We start from the raw sequence: 26,944 nt of genomic DNA, 5'->3' as shown, positions 1-26,944 counted from the left end.
TGTAGATAATGTACCTGTGGCACCCGAGAGAGAGAGTGAAAGTGGAGCGAGAGAAAGTGCAGCGAGAGAAAGTGGAGCGAGAGAAAGTGCAGCGAGAGAAAGTGGAGCGAGAGAGAGTGGAGCGAGAGAGTGGAGTGAGAGTGAGAGTGAGAGTGAGAGAGAGAGTGGAGCGAGAGAGAGAGAGTGGAGCGAGAGAGAGAGAGAGAGTGGAGTAAGAGATAGAGAGAGAGTGGAGAGAGAGAGAGAGAGTGGAGCGAGAGAGAGAGAGAGAGTGGATAGAGAGAGAGAGAGAGAGAGTGGAGCGAGAGAGAGAGAGTGGAGCGAGAGAGAGAGTGGAGTAAGAGAGAGAGAGAGAGAGAGAGAGAGAGAGAGAGAGAGAGAGAGAGAGAGAGAGAGAGTGGTGCGAGAGAGAGAGAGAGAGTGGAGTAAGAGAGAGAGAGAGAGAGTGGAGAGAGAGAAAGAGAGTGGAGCGAGAGAGAGAGAGAGAGAGAGTGAAGTAAGAGAGAGAGAGAGAGAGTGGAGAGAGAGAGAGAGAGAGTGGAGCGAGAGAGAGAGAGAGAGAGAGTGGAGCGAGAGAGAGAGAGTGGAGCGAGAGAGAGAGAGAGAGAGAGAGAGAGAGAGAGAGAGAGAGATTGGAGCGAGAGAGAGAGAGTGGAGCGAGAGAGAAAGAGAGTGGAGCGAGAGAGAGAGAGAGAGAGTGGAGCGAGAGAGAGAGAGAGTGGAGTGAGAGTGAGAGAGTGGAGCTAGAGAGAGAGTGGAGTGAGAGTGAGAGAGTGGAGAGAGAGAGAGAGAGTGTGGAGGGAGAGAGAGAGAGAGTGGAGCGAGAGAGAGAGAGAGGGAGAGAGAGAGAGACAGAGAGTGGAGTGAGAGTGAGAGAGTGGAGAGAGAGAGAGAGAGTGTGGAGGGAGAGAGAGAGAGTGGAGTGAGAGAGAGAGAGAGAGGGAGAGAGAGAGAGAGAGAGAGTGGAGTGAGAGTGAGAGAGTGGAGAGAGAGAGAGAGTGGAGTGAGAGTGAGAGAGTGGAGAGAGAGAGAGAGAGAGAGAGTGGAGTGAGAGTGAGAGAGTGGAGAGAGAGAGAGAGTGGAGTGAGAGTGAGAGAGTGGAGAGAGAGAGAGAGAGAGTGAGAGAGTGGAGAGAGAGAGAGAGAGAGTGGAGCGAGAGAGAAAGAGAGTGGAGCGAGAGAGAGAGAGAGAGAGTGGAGCGAGAGAGAGAGAGAGTGGAGTGAGAGTGAGAGAGTGGAGCTAGAGAGAGAGTGGAGTGAGAGTGAGAGAGTGGAGAGAGAGAGAGAGAGTGTGGAGGGAGAGAGAGAGAGAGTGGAGCGAGAGAGAGAGAGAGGGAGAGAGAGAGAGAGAGAGAGTGGAGTGAGAGAGAGAGTGGAGTGAGAGAGAGAGAGAGAGAGTGGAGAGAGAGAAAGAGAGTGGAGCGAGAGAGAGAGTGGAGTGAGAGAGAGAGAGAGAGAGAGTGGAGAGAGAGAAAGAGAGTGGAGCGAGAGAGAGAGTGGAGTGAGAGAGAGAGAGAGAGAGAGTGGAGAGAGAGAAAGAGAGTGGAGCGAGAGAGAGAGTGGAGTGAGAGAGAGAGAGAGGGAGAGAGAGAGAGAGAGAGAGAGAGAGAGAGAGAGAGAGGGAGAGAGAGAGAGAGAGAGAGAGAGAGAGAGTGTGGAGAGAGAGAGTTGCCCACGTTATCTATAAACAGGGAAAAATCAGTTTAATGATAACAAAATGAGACAAGCCCTGCCCCCAAATAGCAACAATTTTCTCTTAATGCAAACCACAAACAATGTTGGCACGACACATGATGAACATTGTTCTGGTCAGACGTCATTATTTTCTACTGATGAGGCCCCGGTTACTTACAATATAATGATTGCATCGACCCTGAATGCGCTGATTTTACCTTTTACATTGTGATGTTTTTTGGTTGTGCCTTTTTATACAAAAGTGAATTATTGCTTTGCGATTTGTAATTAAAAAAAAGCAGAGATGGTGCTGTGGCATTATTATCAAAATGTACTCCGAGCCAATGGTTGAAATTGAATCTCATGCATCTGAAAATGGAAAGACTATGCTGGTTCTCAAGTGAACTCCCCGTGACGTGGACACTGCTGCCCTGCAACCCAGCATTGCAATCACGGTTATTTTTGTGAAACTCAAACCTTTAAAAGAAACGCACTGCACCCGGACAACTATATCGAGGCCCATTGTTCCTACTTAAAGCTAGTAACGCCAGTCTCTAGTTTTCATTCTGCCTAAGGAAAACATGAAAGGACACGGGCATTGAAAACATATTAAACAGTCCGTTTTATATGGAGAAACAATACAGGGAAAAAAGGGGCGCTGGGACTCGAACCCGCGACCTTGCAATTAAAATCGCAGTTCTTGCCAACTCTGAATCTAGAAACAAATAACGAAATTGCTGGCTTTCATTCAGCCTTTTGTTCTTCTTGTAGTCTTCTGGCATTTCTTTCCCCTCTAGAACACTGTCCTGGACTTTTTTCGTTCTATTGTTCGGTATCCTGGCTCCTGTGGAACCAAAAGTGTTTTAGATCAATAAAATGACACGTAGACACATCCCCTTTGATGCTTTTTCATTTAACCATGATTTATTTCAGTCTTTTGTTACTGGTCATCAAGTTAAACCGCTCTAGGTAATTCTCTGTAGCTCCAAGTAAGGCAAGTCCCAGTGAGTCGGGAGCACGGGAGCAGCTGCACGAGTTGTTAAGCTCATCTGAATGCAAAGCATACCGTTGTTGCAGACCACTACTTTTGTGTACATATGGTTTTTCTATAGCGCAAAGCTAGCCAAAAAGAATGTTTCTGAGATTTATTTCATACGGTGCCCGCATCACGCGATAGAGTTTAAAAAGTATCTTTCCAGAGCAGGAGAAGATTGATCTGATAGTTGGGACCAGATTTAGGGATGTTTTGCTTTTGGTGTGCTTAAGTTTTCTAATGCAGACTTGATTCAAAATCTTTTTAGGATTTACAAACCAAGGCAAATTGGTATTTGGTACAACACTCCTCCAAAATGGGTAACGTTTTCACTTTTTTCTAGGCATAGTATTTTTTGTACTGAAAGAGGACCCTTCCAGTCCAAAACATAAGCTAGACTCTCACAGACACCTTTGCTGACTGACTCACTCTCTCTCACTGACTGACTGACTGACTCTCTCTCTCTCACTGACTGACAAACTGTCTCTCTCACTGACTGACTCTCTCTCTCTCTCTCTCTCACTGACTCGCTCGCTGCTCTCTCTAACTGACAGACTTGCTCGCTCTCTCTCACTGCCTGACTCACTCTCTCTTTCTCTCTCTCACTGACTCTCTCACTCTCTCTCTCTCACTGACTGACTGACTCTCTCTCTTTCTCTCACTGACTGACTCTCTCTCTCTCTCTCACTGACTCACTCTCTCTCTCTCACTGACTGACTGACTCTCTCTCTCTCTCACTGACTGACTGACTCTCTCTCTCTCTCTCTCACTGACTGACCCTCTCTCTCTCTCTCTCACTGACTCGCTCGCTGCTCTCTCTAACTGACAGACTCGCTCTCTCTCTCTCACTGACTGACTCTCTCTCTCTCACTGACTGACTCGCTCTCACTCACTCACTGACTCTCTCACTCACTGACTCTCTCACTCACTCACTCACTGACTCTCACTAACTGACTTACCTTCACCCTCCTGTTATTTATGCCCCCTCCATAAAGAAAAAAACCCACAACAAGCAACCATTGGGACAGGCAGATACAAATACCTTGAGCAAATATAGACAAGAACCCATCATCAATGGTTTGAAAGTTGAAGCCTTTAGAGACACAGGGGCTAGCATTACCATGGTGGCTGACTGTATAGTCCCCTCTAAGCAACTTTTACCAGGTGCCACATACCAGGTAACACACATTGATGGAATCCAGACAAATCATCCCATGGCAGTAGTAAGTCTCAGCTGGGGAGGTGTCACTGGCCCAAAGAGAGTGGCAGTGTCACCAAACTTGCCTGTAGACTGTCTACTTGGTAATGATTTAGAAATCTCAGCCGTGGCTGAGGTTGAACAGGACATCCATTCTAGAATGGTAAACTCCAATGGAAAGGTTAGTGGGGCTGTAATAGCTACAGCCCCAACCCAAGATGTCCTTCCTGAAAAGGTTGGTAGGGCTGAGCAACTCTCTGCCCCATCTTTAACAGAAGCTCTTCCAAAACAGAATAGCAAAGCTGTTATGATAACAGCAGAAACCCAAACTGAGTCTCCTCCTGAAAAGGTTGGTGGGGCTGTGATGGCCACAGCCCAAACTCAAACTGATATGCGTGTTGTGAAGCCTGAAAAGATGGATCACTTCACCCAAACTGAGAGCATGGAGGAGGAAGAGAATTCTTTCCCTCACCAGACATTAGGACAGGATCAGCTTCCTCAGGGAACTGATCTTACCCCTGATGAAGGAACTGCCCCAGAGGTTGTTAGGCCTGGCCTGACAGAGCCTCTGATGGCAGTGGACCATTCTCAGGTGGGACCCAGTCTGGAGCAGGTAACCTGCCCATCTCTACCTTGCCGTAGTCAGCCCAGGGCTGCAGAGGACAAGAAGGACAGTGAGACCCAGAGGGCCCCATGTCAAATAAAGCACCCCCATCAACAGATTAGGGGCACCACACCTAGTAGCCCTAGTAAGGTGAAAACTTTAAAAACTCATGAGGGAGCCCCCTTAAAAGTAATTTGGGACCTCCCACAGATGGATTCTGTTGGGCACAGCCAAACCTGGGACCCAAAGGGCCCAAACCTGAACTGTCCCTCCAGCAAGCCAAACAGAGGGACCCAGCCTCCAGCTTTAGGTAGCCAGAGGTTGACCCTGAGAGGACAGTGCAACTCACTTGAAGAAAGTAAGGCACTTATGGTGGAAGATAATTGGAGGAAGTTGAGCCCAAAATTAGTGGAGCCTCACTTCAATACTCCATGTCCAAACCAGCCTTTAACTTTGCATAAACACACCCAAGGTAGTGATTCCCTATGGTGGAGACCCTCTAATACCCCTAGGGTGAGGGACTGCTTAGTGGACCATGAGACAGGGGGTACCCATGCTAGTGCAGGTACTTCCTTATATGGCCACTCAGGTAATAAAGGCTTACCTGGCCAAGGATAGCCTTATCTCCTTTCGTTTGGGGGGGGTTATGTAGGAAGGTGGCTACCTGACTATGGTTACCCCAGATTTTTGCCTTGTATTTAGCTGGTTTTCGACTTAGTTGGCCTGGTTCCCTGCTAATCAGGGCCCCAGGCTATTTGCTCTCTCTGTAAAATGGATTCCATGTACCCTAGGTGCATAACTAGATTGGCTTGGGTCACCTTATCAGCCCCTGTACAGAGCACTATAGGTGCCCAGGGCATTGGTGCATCCAAGGCCTACCAGGGGCTGCAGCATATCTTTTGCCACCCCAGGCTGGCTATCTAAAATTGACACAACTGGCTGATCACTCAGCTGGGGCAAGGTGGTGTAATCACCCCTTGCTTAGATATAGTATACCTATATCTAAACCTATCTGGACACATATATACCTATCAGTCACTCCTATGGCAGGCCTTAACAATCCTGGAGGCAGAGTGCTTGGTTTTATGTGAGATGGTGCTCTGGCATGAGCTGAGCCTGTCTGCAGCTGTCGGGACCAATTCCCTAAGCTGTTCCGGGATAATGCCATACCATATACTATTAAGTGCATTATAATCCTTGCGGTTATATGTTAACTTTGGTTTGGCTTTATCAAAACATGTCGTGTAAGGTGTCATACGATTTGGAATACTACCCCCTCGCCAGTCCTGCGACGGGGGTAGCATTCCACCCCTCTAGAGGGAGACGACATGTTACTTTGCTAAAACGCGGTTGATTTTTAAAAGAGCCCCAGATCCACAAAATGGATGCTTCTGCCACAGACACAAGTCTGACCTCCTGCTGCTGACTGAAACTCAGCAGAGAAGGCCTGGACAAAGGGTTTCCTGTCACAGGGAGGTGTCACATCACCCCAGACAGGAGATAGTGGATTGTAGCATGGAGGTTTGAAAGAAACCAGACACTGCCTGGGGAGCACAAGGCTGCCCCTTGCATAATCTGACCAAACCGGTTCTGGGGCACACCAGTCTCAGTCCCAGCGTGGCCTGGATCAAAGGGAAAGGGGTGTATCCACCCCCTTCCTGGGACCCACCCATAGGAGGGGACCTAGCAGGTAATCCAGCCCCCTAGATTGGTATAAGAATGGGAGCAGTGCCACAGCACTCAGATTATCCTGATGAAACATTTGAAATGAAACTCTGGAACCTTTGACATCCTACTCAACGTAGAAGACTGAAGAATCTCCCTTGTGGTCAAGGAGTGACCACCCTGTGCAAACAGGCACCATCCAGCACCTCAACGTCTGCTTTGTTGCAGTTCCCGCCAGAACTCGAGTGACAGAGATCGACGAGATTAAGCTTGCCTGCCTTCTTACAGCCCGATCCACAATCCCTGCAGAGCTGAGACCCGTGGAGGCGACCGGAAGCGTGGGGTACGCCATCTTGAAAAGACCACGAGACGCTGACCGTGCAGCCCACGAGTGACCCTCGAAGCTGTACACCTGGGTTTGTGAAGCCTCAACCTTGAGCCACTCTTGCACCGAAGCTCACCCCTCTACACTCGACGAGTGCTGCGTGTGGCCCTTCTGCTTTCTTTGGCTCAACGCATTGGCCCAGTCACTTGCCAGCTGGCTTGTGGCCACTGTGCCGATGAAAACCTAAAACCGACTTGCTATTCTGGTTGCTCCAGACTTGCACCAGCTGCTCTGAAAAGGAGCACCCGATCTGACCCTCCTGGTCCGAGTGAGAAGCAATCGTCCGGTCCTGTGTGGATTGCTCTTGCCAAGTGTTGTTTGCTCCAATCTTGAAGCTGACTGCGCCGACGGTGAGAGCCTGCGTGGGACAGATAGTGACCTGCTCCTGGATGTCACAGATGCCCCAGTGCCCACATGACAGCAGAGAGAAGCTCCTCAACAACCACCTGATTGCGCCCGACATTGCCTGGTTCCGTCCTGGTTCCACCCTGGTCACTGCTGAGTGACCCAGACTCTGTCCCCTCTGCTTTCAGGTACTTTTCTACTCTGATTCACCCTTGGATCAAACCGGACACTTCTCCTTCACATCGCCTGCAGCATCTTTAGCTTCAAGCACCAAGAATCTGCTTGACAAAACCCGATGCCACTTCGACCCTATGCACCCGCTTCCTGTGGGTGAGGTAACATTGCAACGCCGGTGTTCCCACACTGGTACACACCTCTAGGGTCTGTGTCTAAAGTTTGGTCCTTCTAGGTTCAGCGTAAGTATCCTTAAACTCTATTTGTGTAACTTTTACGCACCATTGACATTGCATTGGTGCAAGCCGCGCTTTAAGCGCTGCACCCGAATCCCGCGGGCTTTTCCAGACTTCAGCATTGCTAGTCCTGACTGCTCCCAGCGATTCCCTAGGCCCTAGGCCTAACCACTGTTCGATTGATATCTCTTAAAACACTTTTTTAATATATGGTTTGAGTGACCATCCACCCTCATCCATTACTGTGCCATATTTGTATCTTATACTGTACTTTTGATTTATCGCTTGTGCCCCTTTGCTCATAAAGAGTACTGGGGATTATTTTAGAAATAAATACATATATTTTTATAATATATACTTGTGTGGTGATATTACAGGACTGATATTGGTAAAACAGCTCGCTTAACACGACCTCTTGAGTTAAGCCTTTAAGGCTGCTTAGTCTAAGCTACCCCTAGGATAGCTTGTCTAATAAGGTTGACTTACAACCAGACACCATAAGGGATTCTTTGGACTGATACTAGGTGGTTCCAGAATTGGAAACATCATATATCAGGCCAACTTCTCACACACCCCAACACATCTGGGCTGTCCCGTCAAAGCACCCCGACCTTAAGTCGCCGGACGCACATCCTGGGACACTTAACGAGCCATGCCACAACTACACGCAAAGCCGAGGAGGGGGATTCGGTGTCGCCCCTCAAACCACCGTAAATCCCATCCGTCCTGTCCCGCACCAGAACCAGCACTTTCCTCGATGCAGCAAACCCCTTGCCCGACCCGAAACCAGGCCACCATATCTTTTGCGTCGATTAGCAACAGCTGACACCACCCCAAGAAGCCAGGCATTTGTCCCCCCCTCCCTCTCAGTTCCGCCCGATTCTGCGCAAAAGTCCTGAGAATTTGCCTATTCTAAACATTTGGAACGCCCTACTGTCTCACGCACCCATCCGTAAATGTGGCGGACATCCCTTTATCCCAGGGCAGTGCTTAAACGACAGGGTCATGCCTGAATTCCTTCCGCTCAGTTTGCCAGCATAAGACCAGCGACTCTGCCGGAACACGTCCACGTCTCAAAATCTCTAATCCGTAGCGCTATCCCTTGCACCATGGAGCTGCCTGCAGCGATGGCATACCCCAGAGAGTGGGTGGGAAGGTCGATACTAATAGCTAAATTACCGGTAATAACCCATGCGTTGCGCCTATTCTGAGGCGCGAAACTACAATTTCCGACCTCCTCGCCATACCAACCAATGAGAGGGGGGCCACCAACAACATCAACAACTGGGCTAGAGAAACCGCAAAAGATAGAAACCAGACTCTAGCATGGCGCCGAAATCCGGAGTCCCCGATAGGAGCACAGGGAAAATGAACCGGGCCCCAGGGAGCTGGACCCTAATCCCCCTCATAGCAGACCACCGCCCTGGCAATTGGCAGGCGTTGGATGCCATGTATATTATAAAAGAGGGGGGGATTAGGACTCACCACAGGGTACAGCTCCTGGGAAACATGACCAGACGGCATGTCCCGCGAGGCAGCGGCCGCGCGTGTCTGGTGCGACGACAAAAATGTTGTCAGCGTGGTGAGGGGGAGCTATATACCCCTCAACCTGCCTCCCACACCGGACATGGCGCGGCACTGCTCGCGCCCAGGAGGGTACTCCCTTAGAGTCCCTGCCCCTTTGGGTGGAAAGGAGGGTGTGGGCTGCCAAACGGTACTACAGGGCCACCCTCTTGAGTGGCCTCCTGCGGTGGCCTCAGGCAGCCGCAAACTCTCCGTCTTCACAAGAAACTAGAAAAGAAAAAATGGCCAATACCAACTAGCAAAACATGAAGGAGTATTCATTATTTTCTGAAGTTAAAACACCCCTAGCCTTCACGACGACATCCGTTTTATTTCAAGGCCCTCCTCTTACGATATAAGTCAGCTCCTCACAAGAAGATAAAACCTTAGCAGGTCAATCAGCTACCCCTGGGGGAAAAATCGAACATAGTTCTCTTCAACAGGATGAAAGTCTTTCTGGGGTGCAGCCGCAAACTTTTTTATCACCATCATCGCCACAATTACAGTAATCCATGCAGGGATCGATATCTTTGCAGCCACAACTGCAGCCACAACATCAGATACAGATGTTAAGTGATGCAGGACCAGACGTCTCGGAGCAGCAAGTATGGACCAAGAAAGAAAATGAAGGACCCGAATTCACTCCGTTGATACAACCACAGAAAAAAGGAACTTTCCTTCAATATGACATAAAAACTCTGTGGAATCCCATCTTAGATGAGATAAGAACATTTAAGACAACATAAGCCAATGAGATAGCTCTCTTCATCAACGCCTCTCAAAGATCGAGGAAGCAGTAGGTACTTTACCGGCAACGGTACAAGAGGCAGAGTCGAGGATCACGCAGCTCAAAGATCAAATGGCTACAATCCGACAGCTGGTGACCGTGGTTACTAAGGAGACAGTTATACTGGACCACTCATGGCGTGCAAATCTCCACATAGTGGGGGTCCCAGAAGGGAGTGAAGAGTCACAACCCCTTCAATGGGTTGAATCTTTCATTAAGAAGAGCGTACTCCCAGAATTCACAAGCAATCTTACTAAAATAAGGGCGTATTGGGATCCTTCACACACTTTGCCGAATTCAAAGCTACCTCAAACAATTCTGATCAACTTTGCCAACTACCGCATCAATGAGCAGATTTTATCTAAGGCAATCAAGCAGAGACAATTCTCAATTAATGGTGTCAGCAGCTGTCGAGTATTTTCAGATATGTCTGCGAAAAGAGTTTGTCAAATTGCTCTATCTCTTTAAAGCACAGAGTGCACAGGTGTCGATAGCCCAGCAGTCAAAGTTAAGGGTGTTAGTGAGAGGCAAGTTCCATATATTTGTAAATGTAGATGAAGCGCAGGATCTTTTGAAAGAAATCTCTTCTGTAAAGTAGAGAAGACGTATTATTAAATGTAAGGTCAGGAGGCCGCTTGAGGTAGGGGGAGACGGGGGTCACTCAGGGTGCAGCATCAAGGCACTCCACAAGAGAGGTATTTTGGGAGGACGGAGATGGGGCTGGGGGCCATTATCCCATCTCCTGGGGAGAGTTAGCTACGGGGAAGGGTTGGGAGCAGGAGGGTTTTGGGTGCAAGGGTCAAAACATTTGCAGAATCATGGGGGTGGGATTGCAGGGAAACATTTTATTGTGCTGAATGGATTAATGCAATATTGAAGTATGATTTTTAGAAATGAAATTTAAATGTCGGATTATTTCGGTCAGTGTAAACGGTGTTTTGAACAAAGAGAAGTATGGAGGGATAATAAGGTGGTTAGCTTAGTTTTCACCACAAGTCCTTTTCCTTCAAGGAACTCATTTTAAAACAAACACTCCAAAGCTTTTTGTATCTAAATTGTTTTCTAAAGTTTTTTTTTGCATCAGCAGGGATGGCAGTAAAGGGGGTTGCATATATTTTAGTTGGGGGTAGATTGTGAATTCTTCCAAGTACAGAGGGATCCACATGGTCGATGGCTATGGGTCACAACAAATTTAAATTGGAATATTTTCAACTTTATTGATTATTATGGTCCAATTGTTGATGACACATCCTCTATGGTGAAGATTTATTGGATACTCAGAGGGGCTACAGGACAAATTATTTTTGGTTGGTATTTTAATTATATTCAGGACTTGACACAGAATACCTTGAATAACATTTTAAAAACCTGAAGCCGAAGACTAAAAAAGTAGTCAATGTTATGGCATAAGATTATCAGCTAATTAATCCATGGCGTAGAGTCCATCGTGAGGAACAAGAATATACTTGTTATTCCTGACAATTTCAGTCAGCCTCCGCATTGACTTCTTTCTAATATCTTGTTCTTTTAAATATTCTGGATCAGAAATGGGGGCTAATTCTTCTTCAGACCACTCGTTGGTCAATGTAGAAATAGATGAGGTTAGGAGGATGAGGTCCAGGTGGCAGATGGATCGACTCCTTCTTTCAAATCACCAATAGCTAGTTGATATAAGAAAATGTTATCCCAGAGGCAGTGTGTAAAGCATTTGTGAACACATACAGTACACAGTAAAAACACTACAAATGGACACCAAACCGGTCCTTGGATGCTTGATTCCGGTCTAGGAAAGACATGGCTTGGTAGTTCGGGCTGGACTGTTCCCATGAGGCACAGGGTCAAGGCTGATTTGCATATAGCCATTGTCTGACCTAGGGTGGTGTGGAGTGCAAAAAAACGATGAATATAGGCCCAGATCTTTGTACTGGGGTGAATGTAAGACATTGTTCTGCATTCTGTCCATCAACTGTGTTTTTTGCAATTTTCACCCCGAGTGGGCTGGGTATGCTCAGACGTGAGTCCCAGGCTCTCCTCACCACTGGAGTCAAGCTATCCAGGCTGGAGAAGGCTGATAGCCAGAAACCGGTCCTAGGATGCTTGATTTCGGTCTAGGAAAGACATGGCTTAGTAGTTTGGGCTGGACAGTTCCCATGAGGCACAGGGTCAAGGCTGATTTGCATATGGCCATTGTCTGACCTAGGGTGTGTGGAGTGCAAAAAAACGATGGATTTAGGCCCAGATCTTTGTACTGTGTTTTTTGCAACATACATACTATGAAGCAGCCTTTTTAGATTTAACAGCCCGTTTAGGGTCTACGTTGATTCTACCAACCCATCATTCTCCTTAAAGTAGTACTCTATTGCTCGTTGCATACCCTTCCTTACTTATGGGATTTTGAGGCGTCCTGGATTGATTGGTACCATTTTTCTGGGTTTTTATCTGTTTGCCTCATACAAAGCACACAGTGGGGAATAATCCGTAATTCCCCTTGCCAAGTGTTGTGTGTGTTTGACGCATATAACTTGGTAAGCTAAATTGAGTATCTAGTATATTCTTGAGAGACTGTTATGTGCTCTGGAGTGACATGTGAATTGTTGCACCTCAGGTTGTGGATCCGCCATATGTCCACTAGTCCCATTGCACTTAGAAACTCAGAGAATCATAACGTGTTTGTAACTGTCCTCTTTTGGGGTATCGGTCAATCCTGTCTGACACTGTTGCATTAAAGTAGCATCCTATCAGGAGTCTCCTCTCTGGGAAGCTTCGAACTATCTCTCCTAGGTTTCTTAGAGGCTTGGTATGTAATGTTGGGGGAACATACATCATTAAGATGATGATATTATAACCCTCCCATGTCACCAATATCGCCACATATCTGCCCTATGTTTCTACCAAGGTGCGGGTGACTGCCAGGGGGAAGGTTCCCTTAATGAGTATTCCCACCCAAAGTTTGTATCACCAACGGTTCAGGGTCTTACAGGAGTTACCAATCAAATGTGTTTCCTGCAATAAAACTACATCAGGTGAGTGTTGTTTTATATATTGGAGCAATATTAAACAGTTAATATGATCTCCCTGGCCATTCACATTTCATGATAGGAGTCTCAATGCCAGATTAACCCTTTTCCCCGCCATACTCATCAGTCCACTTCCTCAATGCAGTCACCCCTTTGATTATTTTCAGAAGTAGGGGTTGCTTGTATTGTGGCATTTCTACTCTCAACTTTAATATTCTGCAATGTGGGTTTTCATCAGTAGTGCTTCTTAAAGTAAACTAAGACTGTTTGCGTTGTGGAGCAGTGTGTTCTCTTTCCCACTCAGTACCTTTGCGTTATCTGAATAATAAACATTAATGACGTCATATATAGTAAACCGTATCCCTCGCCTAGTAAACAGTATACCTCCCTCCCTGCCTCCCTGCAATCCGGGTGTAGAACTACCTGCCTCCCCAACTAAGCAGACTGCCCGTCCCCATTTCCCAAACTGTATTGTGGGGGACTGCGGCTCCTCCTCTCAATCCACTGTGTTCCCTCTATTGTGCCAGGGTACCAGCATTTCCAATCTAGCTATATAAGAGTCTATTCTCTCATTGTCATTCACCTTTTCTGGCATTCTACTCTCCCCACAAACCTTCCTGTTATATTCAACTTATCTGCCACCTAGTAAGAATTATCCCTTCAATTTTCAGTGTCGTCTGTAGTCTCCTTTCCATTTTCCTGATCCATATATTCCGCCGACTTCTTCTGGTGTTTGACGCTCTGTGGCCTGAGGCTGCATCCCCCCACGAGTTCTCCATACCTAGAGCCATCTCTGGGCTGTTGAAGTAGCAGGTCTTGCCTTCAGCCTCGAATCGAATCGCAGTTTCACAGGGAATAGCATGGAGTATTGCAGACCTTTGTTTCGAAGTAGCTTCTTAACTTCCATGAATGATCGCCTTTGCTTCTAGACTTTGATAGTAAAGTCAGGAAAAAAGGTTGTGGTGCTGTTTTTGAATTTTACAGGCAGTCGTTTTGTGACATTTGTAGAATCACGTCCCGTTTGCAGGAGTGAACAATTTGTCTATCAGAGGTCTAGATCGAGCCCCAGGCTTTGGTCTGCCTCCCAGAACTTGATGCCACTTTCTATAGAAACACATTTAGAAAGGCCCCGTGGTTGTAAGTAATGCGTCTCTAGATCCTCTACAAAGAGGTCACAGGAGTGAACAATGTGTCTATCAGAGGTCTAGATTGAGCCCCAGGCTTTGGTCTGCCTCCCAGAACTTGATGCCACTTTCTATAGAAACAAATTTAGAAAGGCCCCGTGGTTGTAAGTAATGCGTCTCTAGATCCTCTACAAAGAGGTCACAGGGGTGAACAATTTGTCTATCAGAGGTCTAGATTGAGCCCCAGGCTTTGGTCTGCCTCCCAGTACTTGATGCCACTTTCTTTCGAAACAAATTTGGAAAGGTCCCGTGGTTGTAAGTAATGCGTCTCGAGATCCTCTACAAAGAGGTCTGCAGATGGCCCCTATGCCAATTCTGGGACTCCTAGTATTCTGACATTATTACATCTTGATCTGCCTTCATATTCATCCAGTTTTATTTCTAGCACCCGGTTTGCAGGCTGTAGTTCCTCGAGTTGTTGTGTCATGACTTTTATTTCTGCTTGAAGTACCACGAAGCCACTTCTACAATCTTGACCGTGTTTTCCAATTTTTCAGATGCCTCCTCTAATTATCGATACTTCAGATGTAATGGCATCCATACGATTTTCCAGTGACATTTGCACTCTACTTATTGGTGCTATCACTTCCTTCAGTGTGAGGTTACTACTCTCTGCCACTGGGTTTGGGTAACCATTTGCGCTTCTTGGGTGTTTTGCATTGTATACTTGTCTAGTTTAGTTTGGTGGGTTCCCCTCTGATTCTTAGTTCCAGGCATTGCGTATCACGAGGATAAACACTCCTTCTCAGCCGGTACTCCACTACTCCCCAGGTAATGACAGCCGCCTAACCGTGGGGTCAATTCCACTCCCGCTCAGCCTTTTGGTATTCCCCTAGTGATGTAAGGGCCCTCTGTATGAACTTATTGGCTCCCACCAATATCCTTTTTATGTGCTGCTATATTTCATGCTCTGTAGCGATCTCTGATGGAGCGATGTTACTGATTCTCCTCTGCTCCTTGCATTGGTACACCATAGTTTTTATCACTCTTTCCTAATAATGAATGATGAATAGCTTCGCTATGACCTTCAGTGTACTTTCGGATGAATGTTGACTCCAGTCTCCAGAGGCGACCTGAGGTATTTCCCCCTACGTAGGCAGGCCCCTGTTTGAAGGGTGTTGCCCCTGTCAGGCTCCTCACTTCTGCGGGGCTCTGTCTTGCTTATCTCTTTCCTCTCTCCAGAATACAGTTTGTGGGAAAGGAGTGATGTCACCTATCTGACTCCACCCCTGCACACAAGTGGGGCTTTGGTTTCCTACTTTTGTTTGGTTACCCTTATTTGCTCCACTTATTATTACTCCTTCAATAGTAGATTCCATTCACCTGGTTGCTTCCACTGATTTCTTCCCTATGAGACAGATTGTCTGTCAGTTTTAGCTACCAGATCTCAGGCACTGGTTTCCTCAGCTTTATTAGTGGTACTTAAGTCTCTACCTCCTGGTTAACTCCTTTGTTTGGTGTTAGTGCCACCTTGTATGCCCATTTAGCTAACTTTTACTGTGAGTGTCCTCATTCCACTCTTGCCTGAAGTGTCCAGCTCCCCAACACGGGGCCTAGTTCCTCTCACCACTGAACTTGTGGGTCGGTCAGCTTCCTGAGCCTCTCACCCAGCGTCACTGGTCCACCCAGAGTGTGCTCTTTATTCTTCCATGCTGCCTATACTTTACGCGATCTAGACTGATCTTCCTTGAGACAGGGGGGCCACCCTGACACCAGGAAGAGTCACCAACCACTGATCTGCACGCTCCTGCTACCTGAGCACCGACTCCACACTGCTGTGGTAACCTATATGGTCCAATAGATGCCTGTTGCCGGCTATTTAATCAATCCCTTTGTGATGTTTGCACTATCCAGGATCTTTGCTGATTTCCCTCAAGGTTGGGGCGCCCTGGCACTGGGGTGGGCCACAACCCTTGATCCACAGTCTTCCCACGACCGGAGCACCGGCTTCACAATGTTCAGGATCTCCTCCAGTTTCCTCATGTGGCCCTCTGAAGAGCTTGTAAATCGAGCTTGCGGCTGTTCGCTGTCTCCAGGCCGGAGCTTATCTCTCAGCAGTTTGGAGCCATGGCCGTCCAGGGCACTTCTTCCGACACTGCCACAATCCAAACTGTGCTGATTTCTGATGCACTGATGCTCTGTTCATTGGATTTGTTTGCTGATATTTAGGGGGTTATTTGCTTTAGTGTCAAAGCTCCCTTCCTTTGTGATCATCTTTCTCGGCGAACAGCCACAACCTGCGCCAGTAACATTTTTAAACCATTGGTTAGGGCATGCCCAGGAGTCATACCCACACATTAGCTCATGCCAGGCATAAATGTGGCACCTCGATGCAGCCACTCCGGAACATTCCATAGGATAGACATGCTGCCTGAGACTTGAGAAGATCCTAATAAATTGGACCTTGTCTTCCTCCTGTGCCCAGAACAAAGAAGAAAACTCTAATGGTCATAAGGCTGACCTCCTTTTAAAGCTAAAAGGACAAAAAGATCTTCAAGCGGCCTTTTACTGGAACTGCCCAGCTGACCAGTGCAACCTAGACCTGTAGAGAACCCGACTGTTTGGCTTCTGCCTGACACACTCCGAGTTTCTAAATGCCTCCTGTGAGGTCTTAGAGGACTTTAGAAATACGCTCCTTTGGTAAATTGGGACTTAAATGACTAAATATCAAAGGTAAAATCTTTGACCAGGATGAACATGGTTGATGTATCCGACCCATGCTCCTTAGCAGTAATCTTAAAATTAAGCCTAGTCCTGTTTTAACACGACCATTGACTCTCACAGGACTGAGCGCTTCTGAGTATTAATTTTGCTTAAAGCTTACCATTATTAGATTTTTTTCTTTATTTCCTTAGTAAACGTTACTTTATTTTCTAATCCAGTTTCAGATTTTTATTCTTGTGCACTTCGACTTTATTATTGTTTTAGTAAATACACACTTTGCTCATTACCTCTAAGTTTAGTCTGTCTGCTCTGTCACTTTTACAATTCCTTGCAAATGAGGAATAAATAGTTTTCTCAATTGAGAAAAATTGATAGGTGAGCAGTTCAAGCTCTGCTGGTTTGTTAGTAAAAAGTATATTCAGCTGCTTCAAGTTGAATAGTGGCCATCACGTGTTACCGCAACCAAACAGAAGGTGGTGTAAAGGATGTCCGTCCCTGCTGGCGGCACTAAGGATGACATGTCCCTGCCAATGGCACTAAGGATGACATGTCCCTGCCAATGGCACTAAGGATGACATGTCCCTGCCAATGGCACTAAGGATGTCATGCCCCTGCCAATGGCACTAAGGATGTCATGCCCCTGCCAATGGCACTAAGGATGTCATGCCCCTGCCAATGGCACTAAGGATGCCCTGACCCTGCCAATGGCACTAAGGATGTCATGCCCCTGCCAATGGCACTAAGGTTGCCCTGACCCTGCCAATGGCACTAAGGTTGCCCTGACCCTGCCAATGGCACTAAGGATGCTCTGTCCATGCGTGCTGTCACTGTGGGGGCAGGATGCACACCTCGCATTTCTGAACTTCTCAAACTTGTCTACTTTTATCCAAAAAGTGCGTGCAGATTGAGTCAAGTGCCATGCCCAGTTGGCACTGGGATAATAAACGTCTCTGTAGTGGGGCATCATCTCGCCCCAAACAATCGCACAGCTAATTGTGCCTGCTAGGCAATTATTTCTTTATTAGTTCACTGTAATCACTATTAATCAATGTACTCCATGTTATTCCAAACTTGTTATCACTTATTCTCCAACTTTTATTCGAAGGTAAATATAATTGGTATACTGCCAGGTTGTAGGGAGGCAGGAAGGCTGTATGAGAACTAAATATATATGGGACAGGGAGAGGGGTTTGTTTCAAAATTGGAACGTGACAAGCTTCGAAAAATAAAAAACAGAGGGGAATGTATGAGTTGGGCAGTTTGGTATTTTCGTAATACCTTTATTGTGCAAAGCTTTTATAAGTGGCAAAAATGTTTTTGGTATCACGCAGTATTTTTATAAATGGGGTAGCATGGGGTGCCGCTTGGCAAGAGGTCTTACTGTGTGTCCAGCACTTTGGCAGAAAACCGCTACAGGAGTAGCCCTTCACCCTTCACGCTTACTGTTCCCACGGAGGCACAGTAAGCGCCCTTCCAGTGCCCCGCCTCCTCTCACCTCTTACTGTCTTAAGCAAGGACGCCAACGCGCATCGCGGGACGCGTGCGGGTCGACGCCCGGGCGAAGCCCGGGCCAAGGGCGAGCCCGTTCAAGCCTGGGCAAGTCTGGTCTGGGCCAACTCTCTTTCTTCTTCATCTGCCCATTGATAATTACATCGCATATTGGGCTCACGTGACCATTACACCGACCAACCATCAACCCACGTGTGCTACTGTGCCAATATGACTACCAGGGCCATGAGGAACAAGACGGCTCAAGGAGTGGGTCAAGTAACCGGCCCAATTGATCAATTCATTACAAAAGCTAATGACGCTATTAACCAGGGGATTGTATTATTAGAAAGACGTGTTTCCCAGGACCTTGCTGCAGCACGAAGATCCTCAATGGGCCTTCTGGCTTTAGCTAAAACACCTATCTAACAGGAAACTAACGTCCCACTACTGCAAGAAATTCGCACAGAACTCCACACTATCCCAATGAGCGTCGACTTATCTGTCACTCATCTTTCACTAGGGGAAGCCTCTATGGATGATTTGGAGAAAACACCTACTCTGGTGATTAGCCCCACTCAAACCGCACCGTTAACCTTGATAGAGTCTCAACCTTTGACAGTGCCGCCATCTTTAGTAGCAGCTTCCCCTAAAAAAAGTGATAAAGTACCTAGGGAGGGTGCCATTCCCAAACAAGATAGCACAAGGCCAATAGCTAAGACTAAGCAGCACTGCCTACCGAAGCGTACCAGGTCTAAAAAATCCCCTCGTACCAACCTCCGAAATAACGCAAGTCATTCATCGCCTGTTAACGGGGATGACTCCTCTGGTCTGGCCGCATCGTTGGATGACGCCCACAGGGGTCATGATGCTGCTAATATTAACTATCCTGAGCTTAACGCACAAGTGTTAGACTTAACCAAGGATCTCATAAAATCCCAACTACTTCCAATAGAGCGAACTTTAAACAATATCGAGAAGTAGATTGCCAGATTAATCAACCACACTAGCCATCTTAAACCACCTACCACCACCTTAGTTCCCCTAGTCCCTACGACTGCCAATCATGTTAAGGCAGTCACTGTACAGAAACCTGCGTCCCAATCCACAATACATAAAACCCCCCTACCCACAGGAAAAAAAAAAAAAACCCCAACCATTACACAAGCGATTCCTACAGACACTAAGGGTACCACCAAACAAGTGCATGGAAAGCCAGTAACAACTGCTGACCCCACTAGAACAAATTCAAAGCCCTCTTCGCCTAAACCCTCGGCTACCCAACAGGCTGCTGATGCACCCAGCAAACCAGTTAGTTCAAAGAGGCCAGTCCATCTTCCTCCAGAGGCAAGCCCCTATACTGTGATTCTCACGGGGGTCCCAGAACTGGAGGAACACATGAGTGAATCCACCTGGTCACTGAAAAATAAAGTTATGCAGTGGCTCCAGATTAACAGACCCCTTCCTTCACATTGTAAAAGTAGACTCTCCATGGTACGAAGAGTTCCTTGGATTGGGGAAACAAGGAAAAGAATAAAGGGGGACTGTATTATTATCAACTTTGATAACCCAGAGACAGTCAGTTACATATGTTCCTGGTCAACCTTGGAGAGAAAGGGAAGTATAGACACTAATCGTTTGTCCTTCTTCTATCCACCGAGGTTTCCCCGTGAACAAGACTTTCCTCCAAGTTGGGACCAATCCCCAGGCTGGAGCTGGACTCAAGTCGAAACGCGTAACAGGAGGAGGGACTGGGATCATTATCCTTGGAACCCAAGAAGAGATCAACCATATGCAGAGGGGTGGAGAGGGGCACCAACGAGTAACTATTTCTCAACTTTAGAAATGGTTGATTGACCATCAAACAACCAATTACTCCCTAATAACAAGCTCAAGACGCCCCCGTCTCCTGATAGCCTAGGGACATCTCCAAGAAAATATGAGAAACTTGCTCCAGCCCAATCCACCGTGGATTCTTCCAATATGGCCCCGTCACACGGCCCTTCTGGGTCGGGAAGCGCTCAAATTGATGACTCTCAGGCTCCCCTTTTACCCTCAACTTCTGACTTAAATCTTCCATACTCCTCTTTAACGCATCCTGTTGACGATCAATATATTTCAATTCTATCTTGGAACATAGCCGGTCTTTCAAATAAAATAAAGGACCCAACCTTCCTGAACTACATAAATACCTTTGACATCTTAGCGTTCCAGGAATGTTGGGACCTGACACCCATAAACCTGGACGGCTACAGCACACACTTCACTCCATCCATCCAGTCATGCAGAGGTAGGCCTTCGGTAGGTCTTTGCTTGTACGTCTCAAACAGACTAAACGTATCATTTGAACGCGTTGAGCTCCCTCCAACTGATTCCAGCTCCAAGTCCTTTGGTCGTTTACTACAGGCCTTTAAAATGTCCGGGAAAGAGGCAGTCAGTTCTCTCATTATAAATCTATATAACAGCGTACAGAGAGATGACCAATCGAAATTTATAGAGTTTCTTTCCAAACTCATAAAGAAGGGTATGGGAGGGTCTTGCTTAGACAGACGCTTGATTATACTAGGCGATTTTAATTGTCATCTATGCCCATATAGTGGAACCAGGGTCTGTGATCAAAGAGCCCCAAATGGAGAACATACTACCCATTTTGAACATTCAACCATGGGATCCCAACTGAACAATCTATTACATGAATGGGATCTGGGCTTTTTCAACGACTTAACACTGCCTACGACCGACTTTTTACCCACATTTCATGGAAGGGGATCGCTCACGACAATAGATTTCTTCCTCTTGTCCCACAGTCATCAAGGCGACGCCCTAGAAATCAATAGAGAGGAGCTGGTTCTGAGCGATCACTACCCCATCAGTGTCAAAATATATTCCCCCCCCAGTGGAACTAAGTCTAGGAGCAATATAGAAAATCTCTTCTCACATACCATTTCTCTTTCATCAAGAAACGGATAAACTATAAAATGGGCTAAAATTGACACTTCGAAATTTCTTGAAAACCTGATCAAAACTGTCCCTGATCTTTTTTGGTCTTGCCTAGAACACCCTCCCAATCCACAAGAAATCATTCTCGCTTTTGAACAAATCGCCTCGCAAATCAGAAAAAACTTGACTAGAACCTATAACAAAAGCAATGTTTCCAAGAGCCGTGGTTGGTTTGACCATGAGTGTTCAAACACTCATAACATCTTGAAGGCCACCCTTAACAAAACTCCAAAAAATCAGGTGGAAATCAGATCCGCCCGTGCCGCTTATAAACAGGCAATTAAAATCAGAAAAAAGGAACTGAAAACTGCGGCCTGGGAAGCTCTGTTGAAAGCTAGCACCTTAAGAGACAATACGGCTTTCTGGAGGGAGGTCAACGCCCCCTTTTTTAGCGACAGGTCAACAGACCGCATAGAAATTGCCATCACGGAAGAAGTTTGGATAAATCATTTTACCGAACTGTACAAACTAGATGACCGGATTGAACCACTTACTCTCGTAACTCAACCAATGGAGAGTAATGAATCGCAAATCAACAACTCGGAGCCGTTCCCACTATCCATCTACTTTAATTACTCAGAAGTGGAACTGGCTATCCTTGAAAGTTCAAATGCCAAAGCTCCCGGCCCAGATGGAATCCCTATAGACCTATTTAAAGTCAACATTCAACTATGGGCACCAATTCTTACAAACGTCCTCAATTCTTATGCCCGTAAAGGATTCCCTGTGACATGGCAAGAAGCGATCATAATACCCATCTTTAAAAAAGGTGAAAGAACGGACCCAAAATGTTATAGACCAATTTCCTTATTGGACTCTATGATGAAGGTGGCCGGGAGAGTCCTGTTGAACCAATTACAAACATGGGCCCAGGAAAATAACATTTTGTCCAAATTTCAATATGGGTTCGTTTCTGGCCTCGGACAGTGGAACAATGCTTAAATCTAGCTCTGATCATCGATAAATACGTGTTGTCAAAAAGGGGCAATATATACATGACTTTCGTGGACTTAAGCTCTGCTTTTGATTGCCTTAACCACAGCTTACTCTGGTCTACCCTCATCAATATGGGCGTTGACCCTAACATCTTGGCCTTCATCAAAGAACTCTATCGAGGAGCAGGGGCCAAGGTTCGCTACGGAAAGGATGGAGCCTGCACGAGCAAGTTCCCTATCAAAAAGGGGGTTAGGCAGGGCTGTATCCTTGCCCCCTTTCTTTTTAATTTGTACATTAACAGCGTCGCCGACTGCCTGGCCAATTTAGATGTTGACTATCCAAAGATAAATGGCCTTGCGGTTCCAATTCTTTTATATGCGGACGACGCCGTTATCATGTCCAGGACCCAATTAGGGCTTCAAAAAGCGTTGACTGCCTTTTCTACATTTATGGGCTCGAGAGGCCTTAAGATCAATGTAAGTAAAACTTTCACAATGTGTTGTAGTAACAAAAAGAACATCTCCTGCAATACGTTCATTGACGCAACCAAGATCAGCCTCACGAAAACCTTCACTTACCTGGGTATACTTTTTAGCAGCACAGGCACATGGAAGAATGCCGTACACACCCGAAATTTGGCCTTTATCAGACAAATTGGAGCCCTGAAGAAATTTGCTACTAAACTAGGTGGGAAACCGGTTAGGATTTTGTTGGACATATTTGCTGCCAAATGCGTTTCTACCGCAACATACGGAGCAGTTATCTGGGGCTTGGCGGACTGCGGAGAGATCCAAACCAGCGAAAATGCATTTTTAAGATATTTGCTGGCCGTTCCTCGATCCATTTCAACCACAGTCTGCCATAACGAGCTAGCACGTGTATATATCTCAGACACAATCAAAATCGCACCAATTCTGCTATGGCATAAAGTATGGTCCTCGGAAAAAACGGTGTTAAACCAGGATGTAATTAAGGATTGTATGGCCTTAACTAACTCAAGAAAAATACCCTGGCTCGCCTATGTTCAGAAATTTCTAACCTCATTGGACCTAGCCGATATGTATATTAACCCCACAATGTGTCAAACGATTTCTAAAAAGGACCTCAAGGCTCGCTGTTTAGGCTTACTTTCAGACAGACGTTCTTATCTTGAAGGAAACAAACCATCGATCGCTAACCACAACCTCTTACTTTATGATGCCGGCATCCCACCTTACCTTTCTCCGATTATTACAACCTATACGAGAATGTTGCTAACAAGGATGAGGACGGATTGTCTTTTCCGTCTATTAACATTTCCCACCGTAAATGACTGGTCGACTACCTTGGTGGCCTGTCCTTGTGACAATGTTTCTAAGCGATCCAACATTCACGTTATTTTATTCTGCAAATTTTATGACTGGGGCAGAAGGAAACATCTTCTCCCACTTTTTAAACTTTGGGGCTTAAGACAGTGCAGGCCAGCCTTACTCAAGCTATACATGCTCGAAGATGAACTTACAATCATTGCAGCTACTATCTTTGTGAAATTTGCAGTAAGGTGTAGAGCGTCTATGAACTAACTGTCTACTGTTTCCCGTCAGCCATAATTTGCACAAACTCAAATTTTAAACCTTTCTTTCTAAAAATTGTATGTTGTACGTTTTATGATTAAGCTTCGTACTCATTTTATGCTGTATTATATGTGCTTTTATGATTTTCCTTGTAAAAATCGAATAAAGCTTTATTTGAATTGAATTGAAATGGGGTAGCATTGGGAAATGTTAAACCGTAGTGATGAACGCAACTTGTGATTGTGGTTATTTATGATTTATGCACAGTGACCCCCGAAGAAGGGCGTTGAGCCCGAAATGCATTGGGTATTTTTTATGGAATAAACGCTGCCTGAAATGAATTTATGCTTCAGTCATGTTCATTCAAAAGGTCCGGATGGACACAGTTTGAACAGTAGAAAATTGGAAATGGCATGCACAGTCTGCGTGTGGACTGGAATAAAATAAGGGGAATAAGTGATAACAAGTTTGGAATACTATGGAGTACATTGATTAATAGTGATTACGGTGAACTAATAAACAAATAATTGCCTAGCAGGCACAATTAGCTGTGCGATTGTTTGGGGCGAGATGATGCCCCACTACAGAGACTGTCCCTGCCAGCGGCACTAAGGATGCCCTCACCCTGCCAGCAGCACTAAGGATGACACGAAGGCTCGCCCCGTCGTCAAAACATACGGACTCAACATTGTGCCATACGCAGACGACACCCAACTCATCCTCTCCCTATCCAACGAACCCAACACCGGCAGACACAACTTTCAAGAAGGCATGGAAGTCGTCGCCAAATGGATGATTAGCAGCTGCCTACAATTAAACACAAACAAAACAGAAGCACTCATCATAGGCCCAAACCCAGATGCCTGGAACAACACCTAGTGGCCCCCACCCTCAGAAACCCGCCCACCCCCACGGACCACACACACAACCTGGGAATCATCCTGGACTCAGAGCTCAAAATGGACCGTCTCGTCCTCCTGCTTCCACACCCTCCACCTCCTACCTAAGACCTTCAAATGGATCCCCCTTGAACACAAAAAGACTGTCACTCACGCCCTGGTCCCAGGCAGGCTCGACTACGGCAACTCACTTTATGCCGGAATAAACAAAAACCTCAACCGCAAGCTACAGAACATCCAAAACACCGCCGCAAGACTGGTCCTCAACCTGCCAAGCCACTGCCATATCTCCCAGCACCTGCGCACACTCCACTGGCTCCCTATCCAAGCTAGAGTCACCTTCAAGATGCTAACCCATGCTCACAAGGCCCTCAATGACACTGGACCAGAATACCTGAACAGCCGACTCAAATTCCACCCACCACAAAGGACCCTACGATCAGCCCAGCTCTCCTACGCCGTGGTCCCCCGCACCAGAAAGACCAGATTGGGAGGCCGCTCCTTCTACTTCCGCGAGACGAGCGCCTGGAATGACCTTCCCTTCACCTCAGACGGACAACATTGCTCCCCATCTTCGCAAGAAACCTCAAAACCTGGCTATTCGACAGACCTCCTTCTTGATGGACTGGAACCAGCGAACCCTCCCCCCACATGCCCAATGCCTTTAGACCCTTACTGGTGAGTAGTCACACTTAACAAAAACCTGATTTGATTTGATGCGCTGTCCCTGCCAGCGACACTAATGATGCCCTGTCCCTGCCAGCGGCACTAAAGATGACATGTTCCTGCCGGTGGCCCTGAGAATGCTCTGTCCCTGCATCCGGCACTAAGGATGCCCTGGCCCTGCCAGCTTCATTAAGGATGGTCTGTCCCTGCCAGCAGCACTTAGGATGACATGTCTCCGCCAGCGGCACTAAGTATGCTCTGGCCCTGCCAGCGGCACTAAGGATGCCCTGTCCCTGCCAGCTTCATTAAGGATGCTCTTTCCCTGCCAGCAGCACTTAGGATGACATGTCCCTGCCTGCCGCACTAATGATGCTTTGTCTCCACCAGAGGCACTAAGTATGCCCTGTCCCTGCCAGCAGCACTAAGGATGCCACAACTTGCCTGGGGATATCGAACCTGCCACGCAGAGCTGCCAGAACCTCATCTTGCCTTGGCCTCCATCGGTTTCCCTCCCGCCGCCGCTCGAGTCCTTCTCGCGGCCGCCGAGCGGAGGGAAACTACATTTCCCAGACTGCCCAGCGACCCGGAAAAACATCTCTGGGGTCACCGCGCCCGGAGGCGCTTGAAATTGTCGGCGTCCTCGGCGGAGCGGGTGTCTTGCCACAACTTGCCTGGGGATATCGAACCTGCCACGCAGAGCTGCCAGAACCTCATCTTGCCTCGGCCTCCATCGGTTTCCCTCCCGCCGCCGCTCGAGTCCTTCTCGCGGCCGCCGAGCGGAGGGAAACTACATTTCCCAGACTGCCCAGCGACCCGGAAAAACATCTCTGGGGTCACCGCGCCCGGAGGCGCTTGAAATTGCCGGCGTCCTCGGCGGAGCGGGTGTCTTGCCACAACTTGCCTGGGGATATCGAACCTGCCACGCAGAGCTGCCAGAACCTCATCTTGCCTCGGCCTCCATCGGTTTCCCTCCCGCCGCCGCTCGAGTCCTTCTCGCGGCCGTCGAGCGGAGGGAAACTACATTTCCCAGACTGCCCAGCGACCCGGAAAAACATCTCTGGGGTCACCGCACCCGGAGGCGCTTGAAATTGCCGGCGTCCTCGGCGGAGCGGGTGTCTTGCCACAACTTGCCTGGGGATATCGAACCTGCCACACAGAGCTGCCAGAACCTCATCTTGCCTCGGCCTCCATCGGTTTCCCTCCCGCCGCCGCTCGAGTCCTTCTCGCGGCCGCCGAGCGGAGGGAAACTACATTTCCCAGACTGCCAAGCGACCCGGAAAAACATCTCTGGGGTCACCGCGCCTGGAGGCGCTTGAAATTGCCGGCGTCCTCGGCGGAGCGGGTGTCTTGCCTCAACTTGCCTGGGGATATCGAACATGCCACGCAGAGCTGCCAGAACCTCATCTTGCCTCGGCCTCCATCGGTTTCCCTCCCGCCGCCGCTCGAGTCCTTCTCGCGGCCGCCGAGCGGAAGGAAACTACATTTCCCAGACTGCCCAGCGACCCGGAAAAACATCTTTGGGGTCACCGCGCCTGGAGGCGCTTGAAATTGCCGGCGTCCTCGGCGGAGCGGGTGTCTTGCCACAACTTGCCTGGGGATATCGAACCTGCCACGCAGAGCTGCCAGAAACTCATCTTCCCTCGGCCTCCATCGGTTTCCCTCCCGCCGCCGCTCGAGTCCTTCTCGTGGCCGCCGAGCGGAGGAAAACTACATTTCCCAGACTGCCCAGCGACCCGGAAAAACATCTCTGGGGTCACCGCGCCCGGAGGCGCTTGAAATTGCCGGCGTCCTCGGCGGAGCGGGTGTCTTGCCACAACTTGCCTGGGGATATCGAACCTGCCACGCAGAGCTGCCAGAACCTCATCTTGCCTCGG

This window comes from Lissotriton vulgaris, chromosome 6 (genome assembly GCF_964263255.1).
Source record: "Lissotriton vulgaris chromosome 6, aLisVul1.2, whole genome shotgun sequence".
Taxonomy (NCBI): domain Eukaryota; kingdom Metazoa; phylum Chordata; class Amphibia; order Caudata; family Salamandridae; genus Lissotriton; species Lissotriton vulgaris.
The sequence above is the reverse complement of the archived record's forward strand: the minus strand, read 5'-3'. Positions refer to the sequence as shown.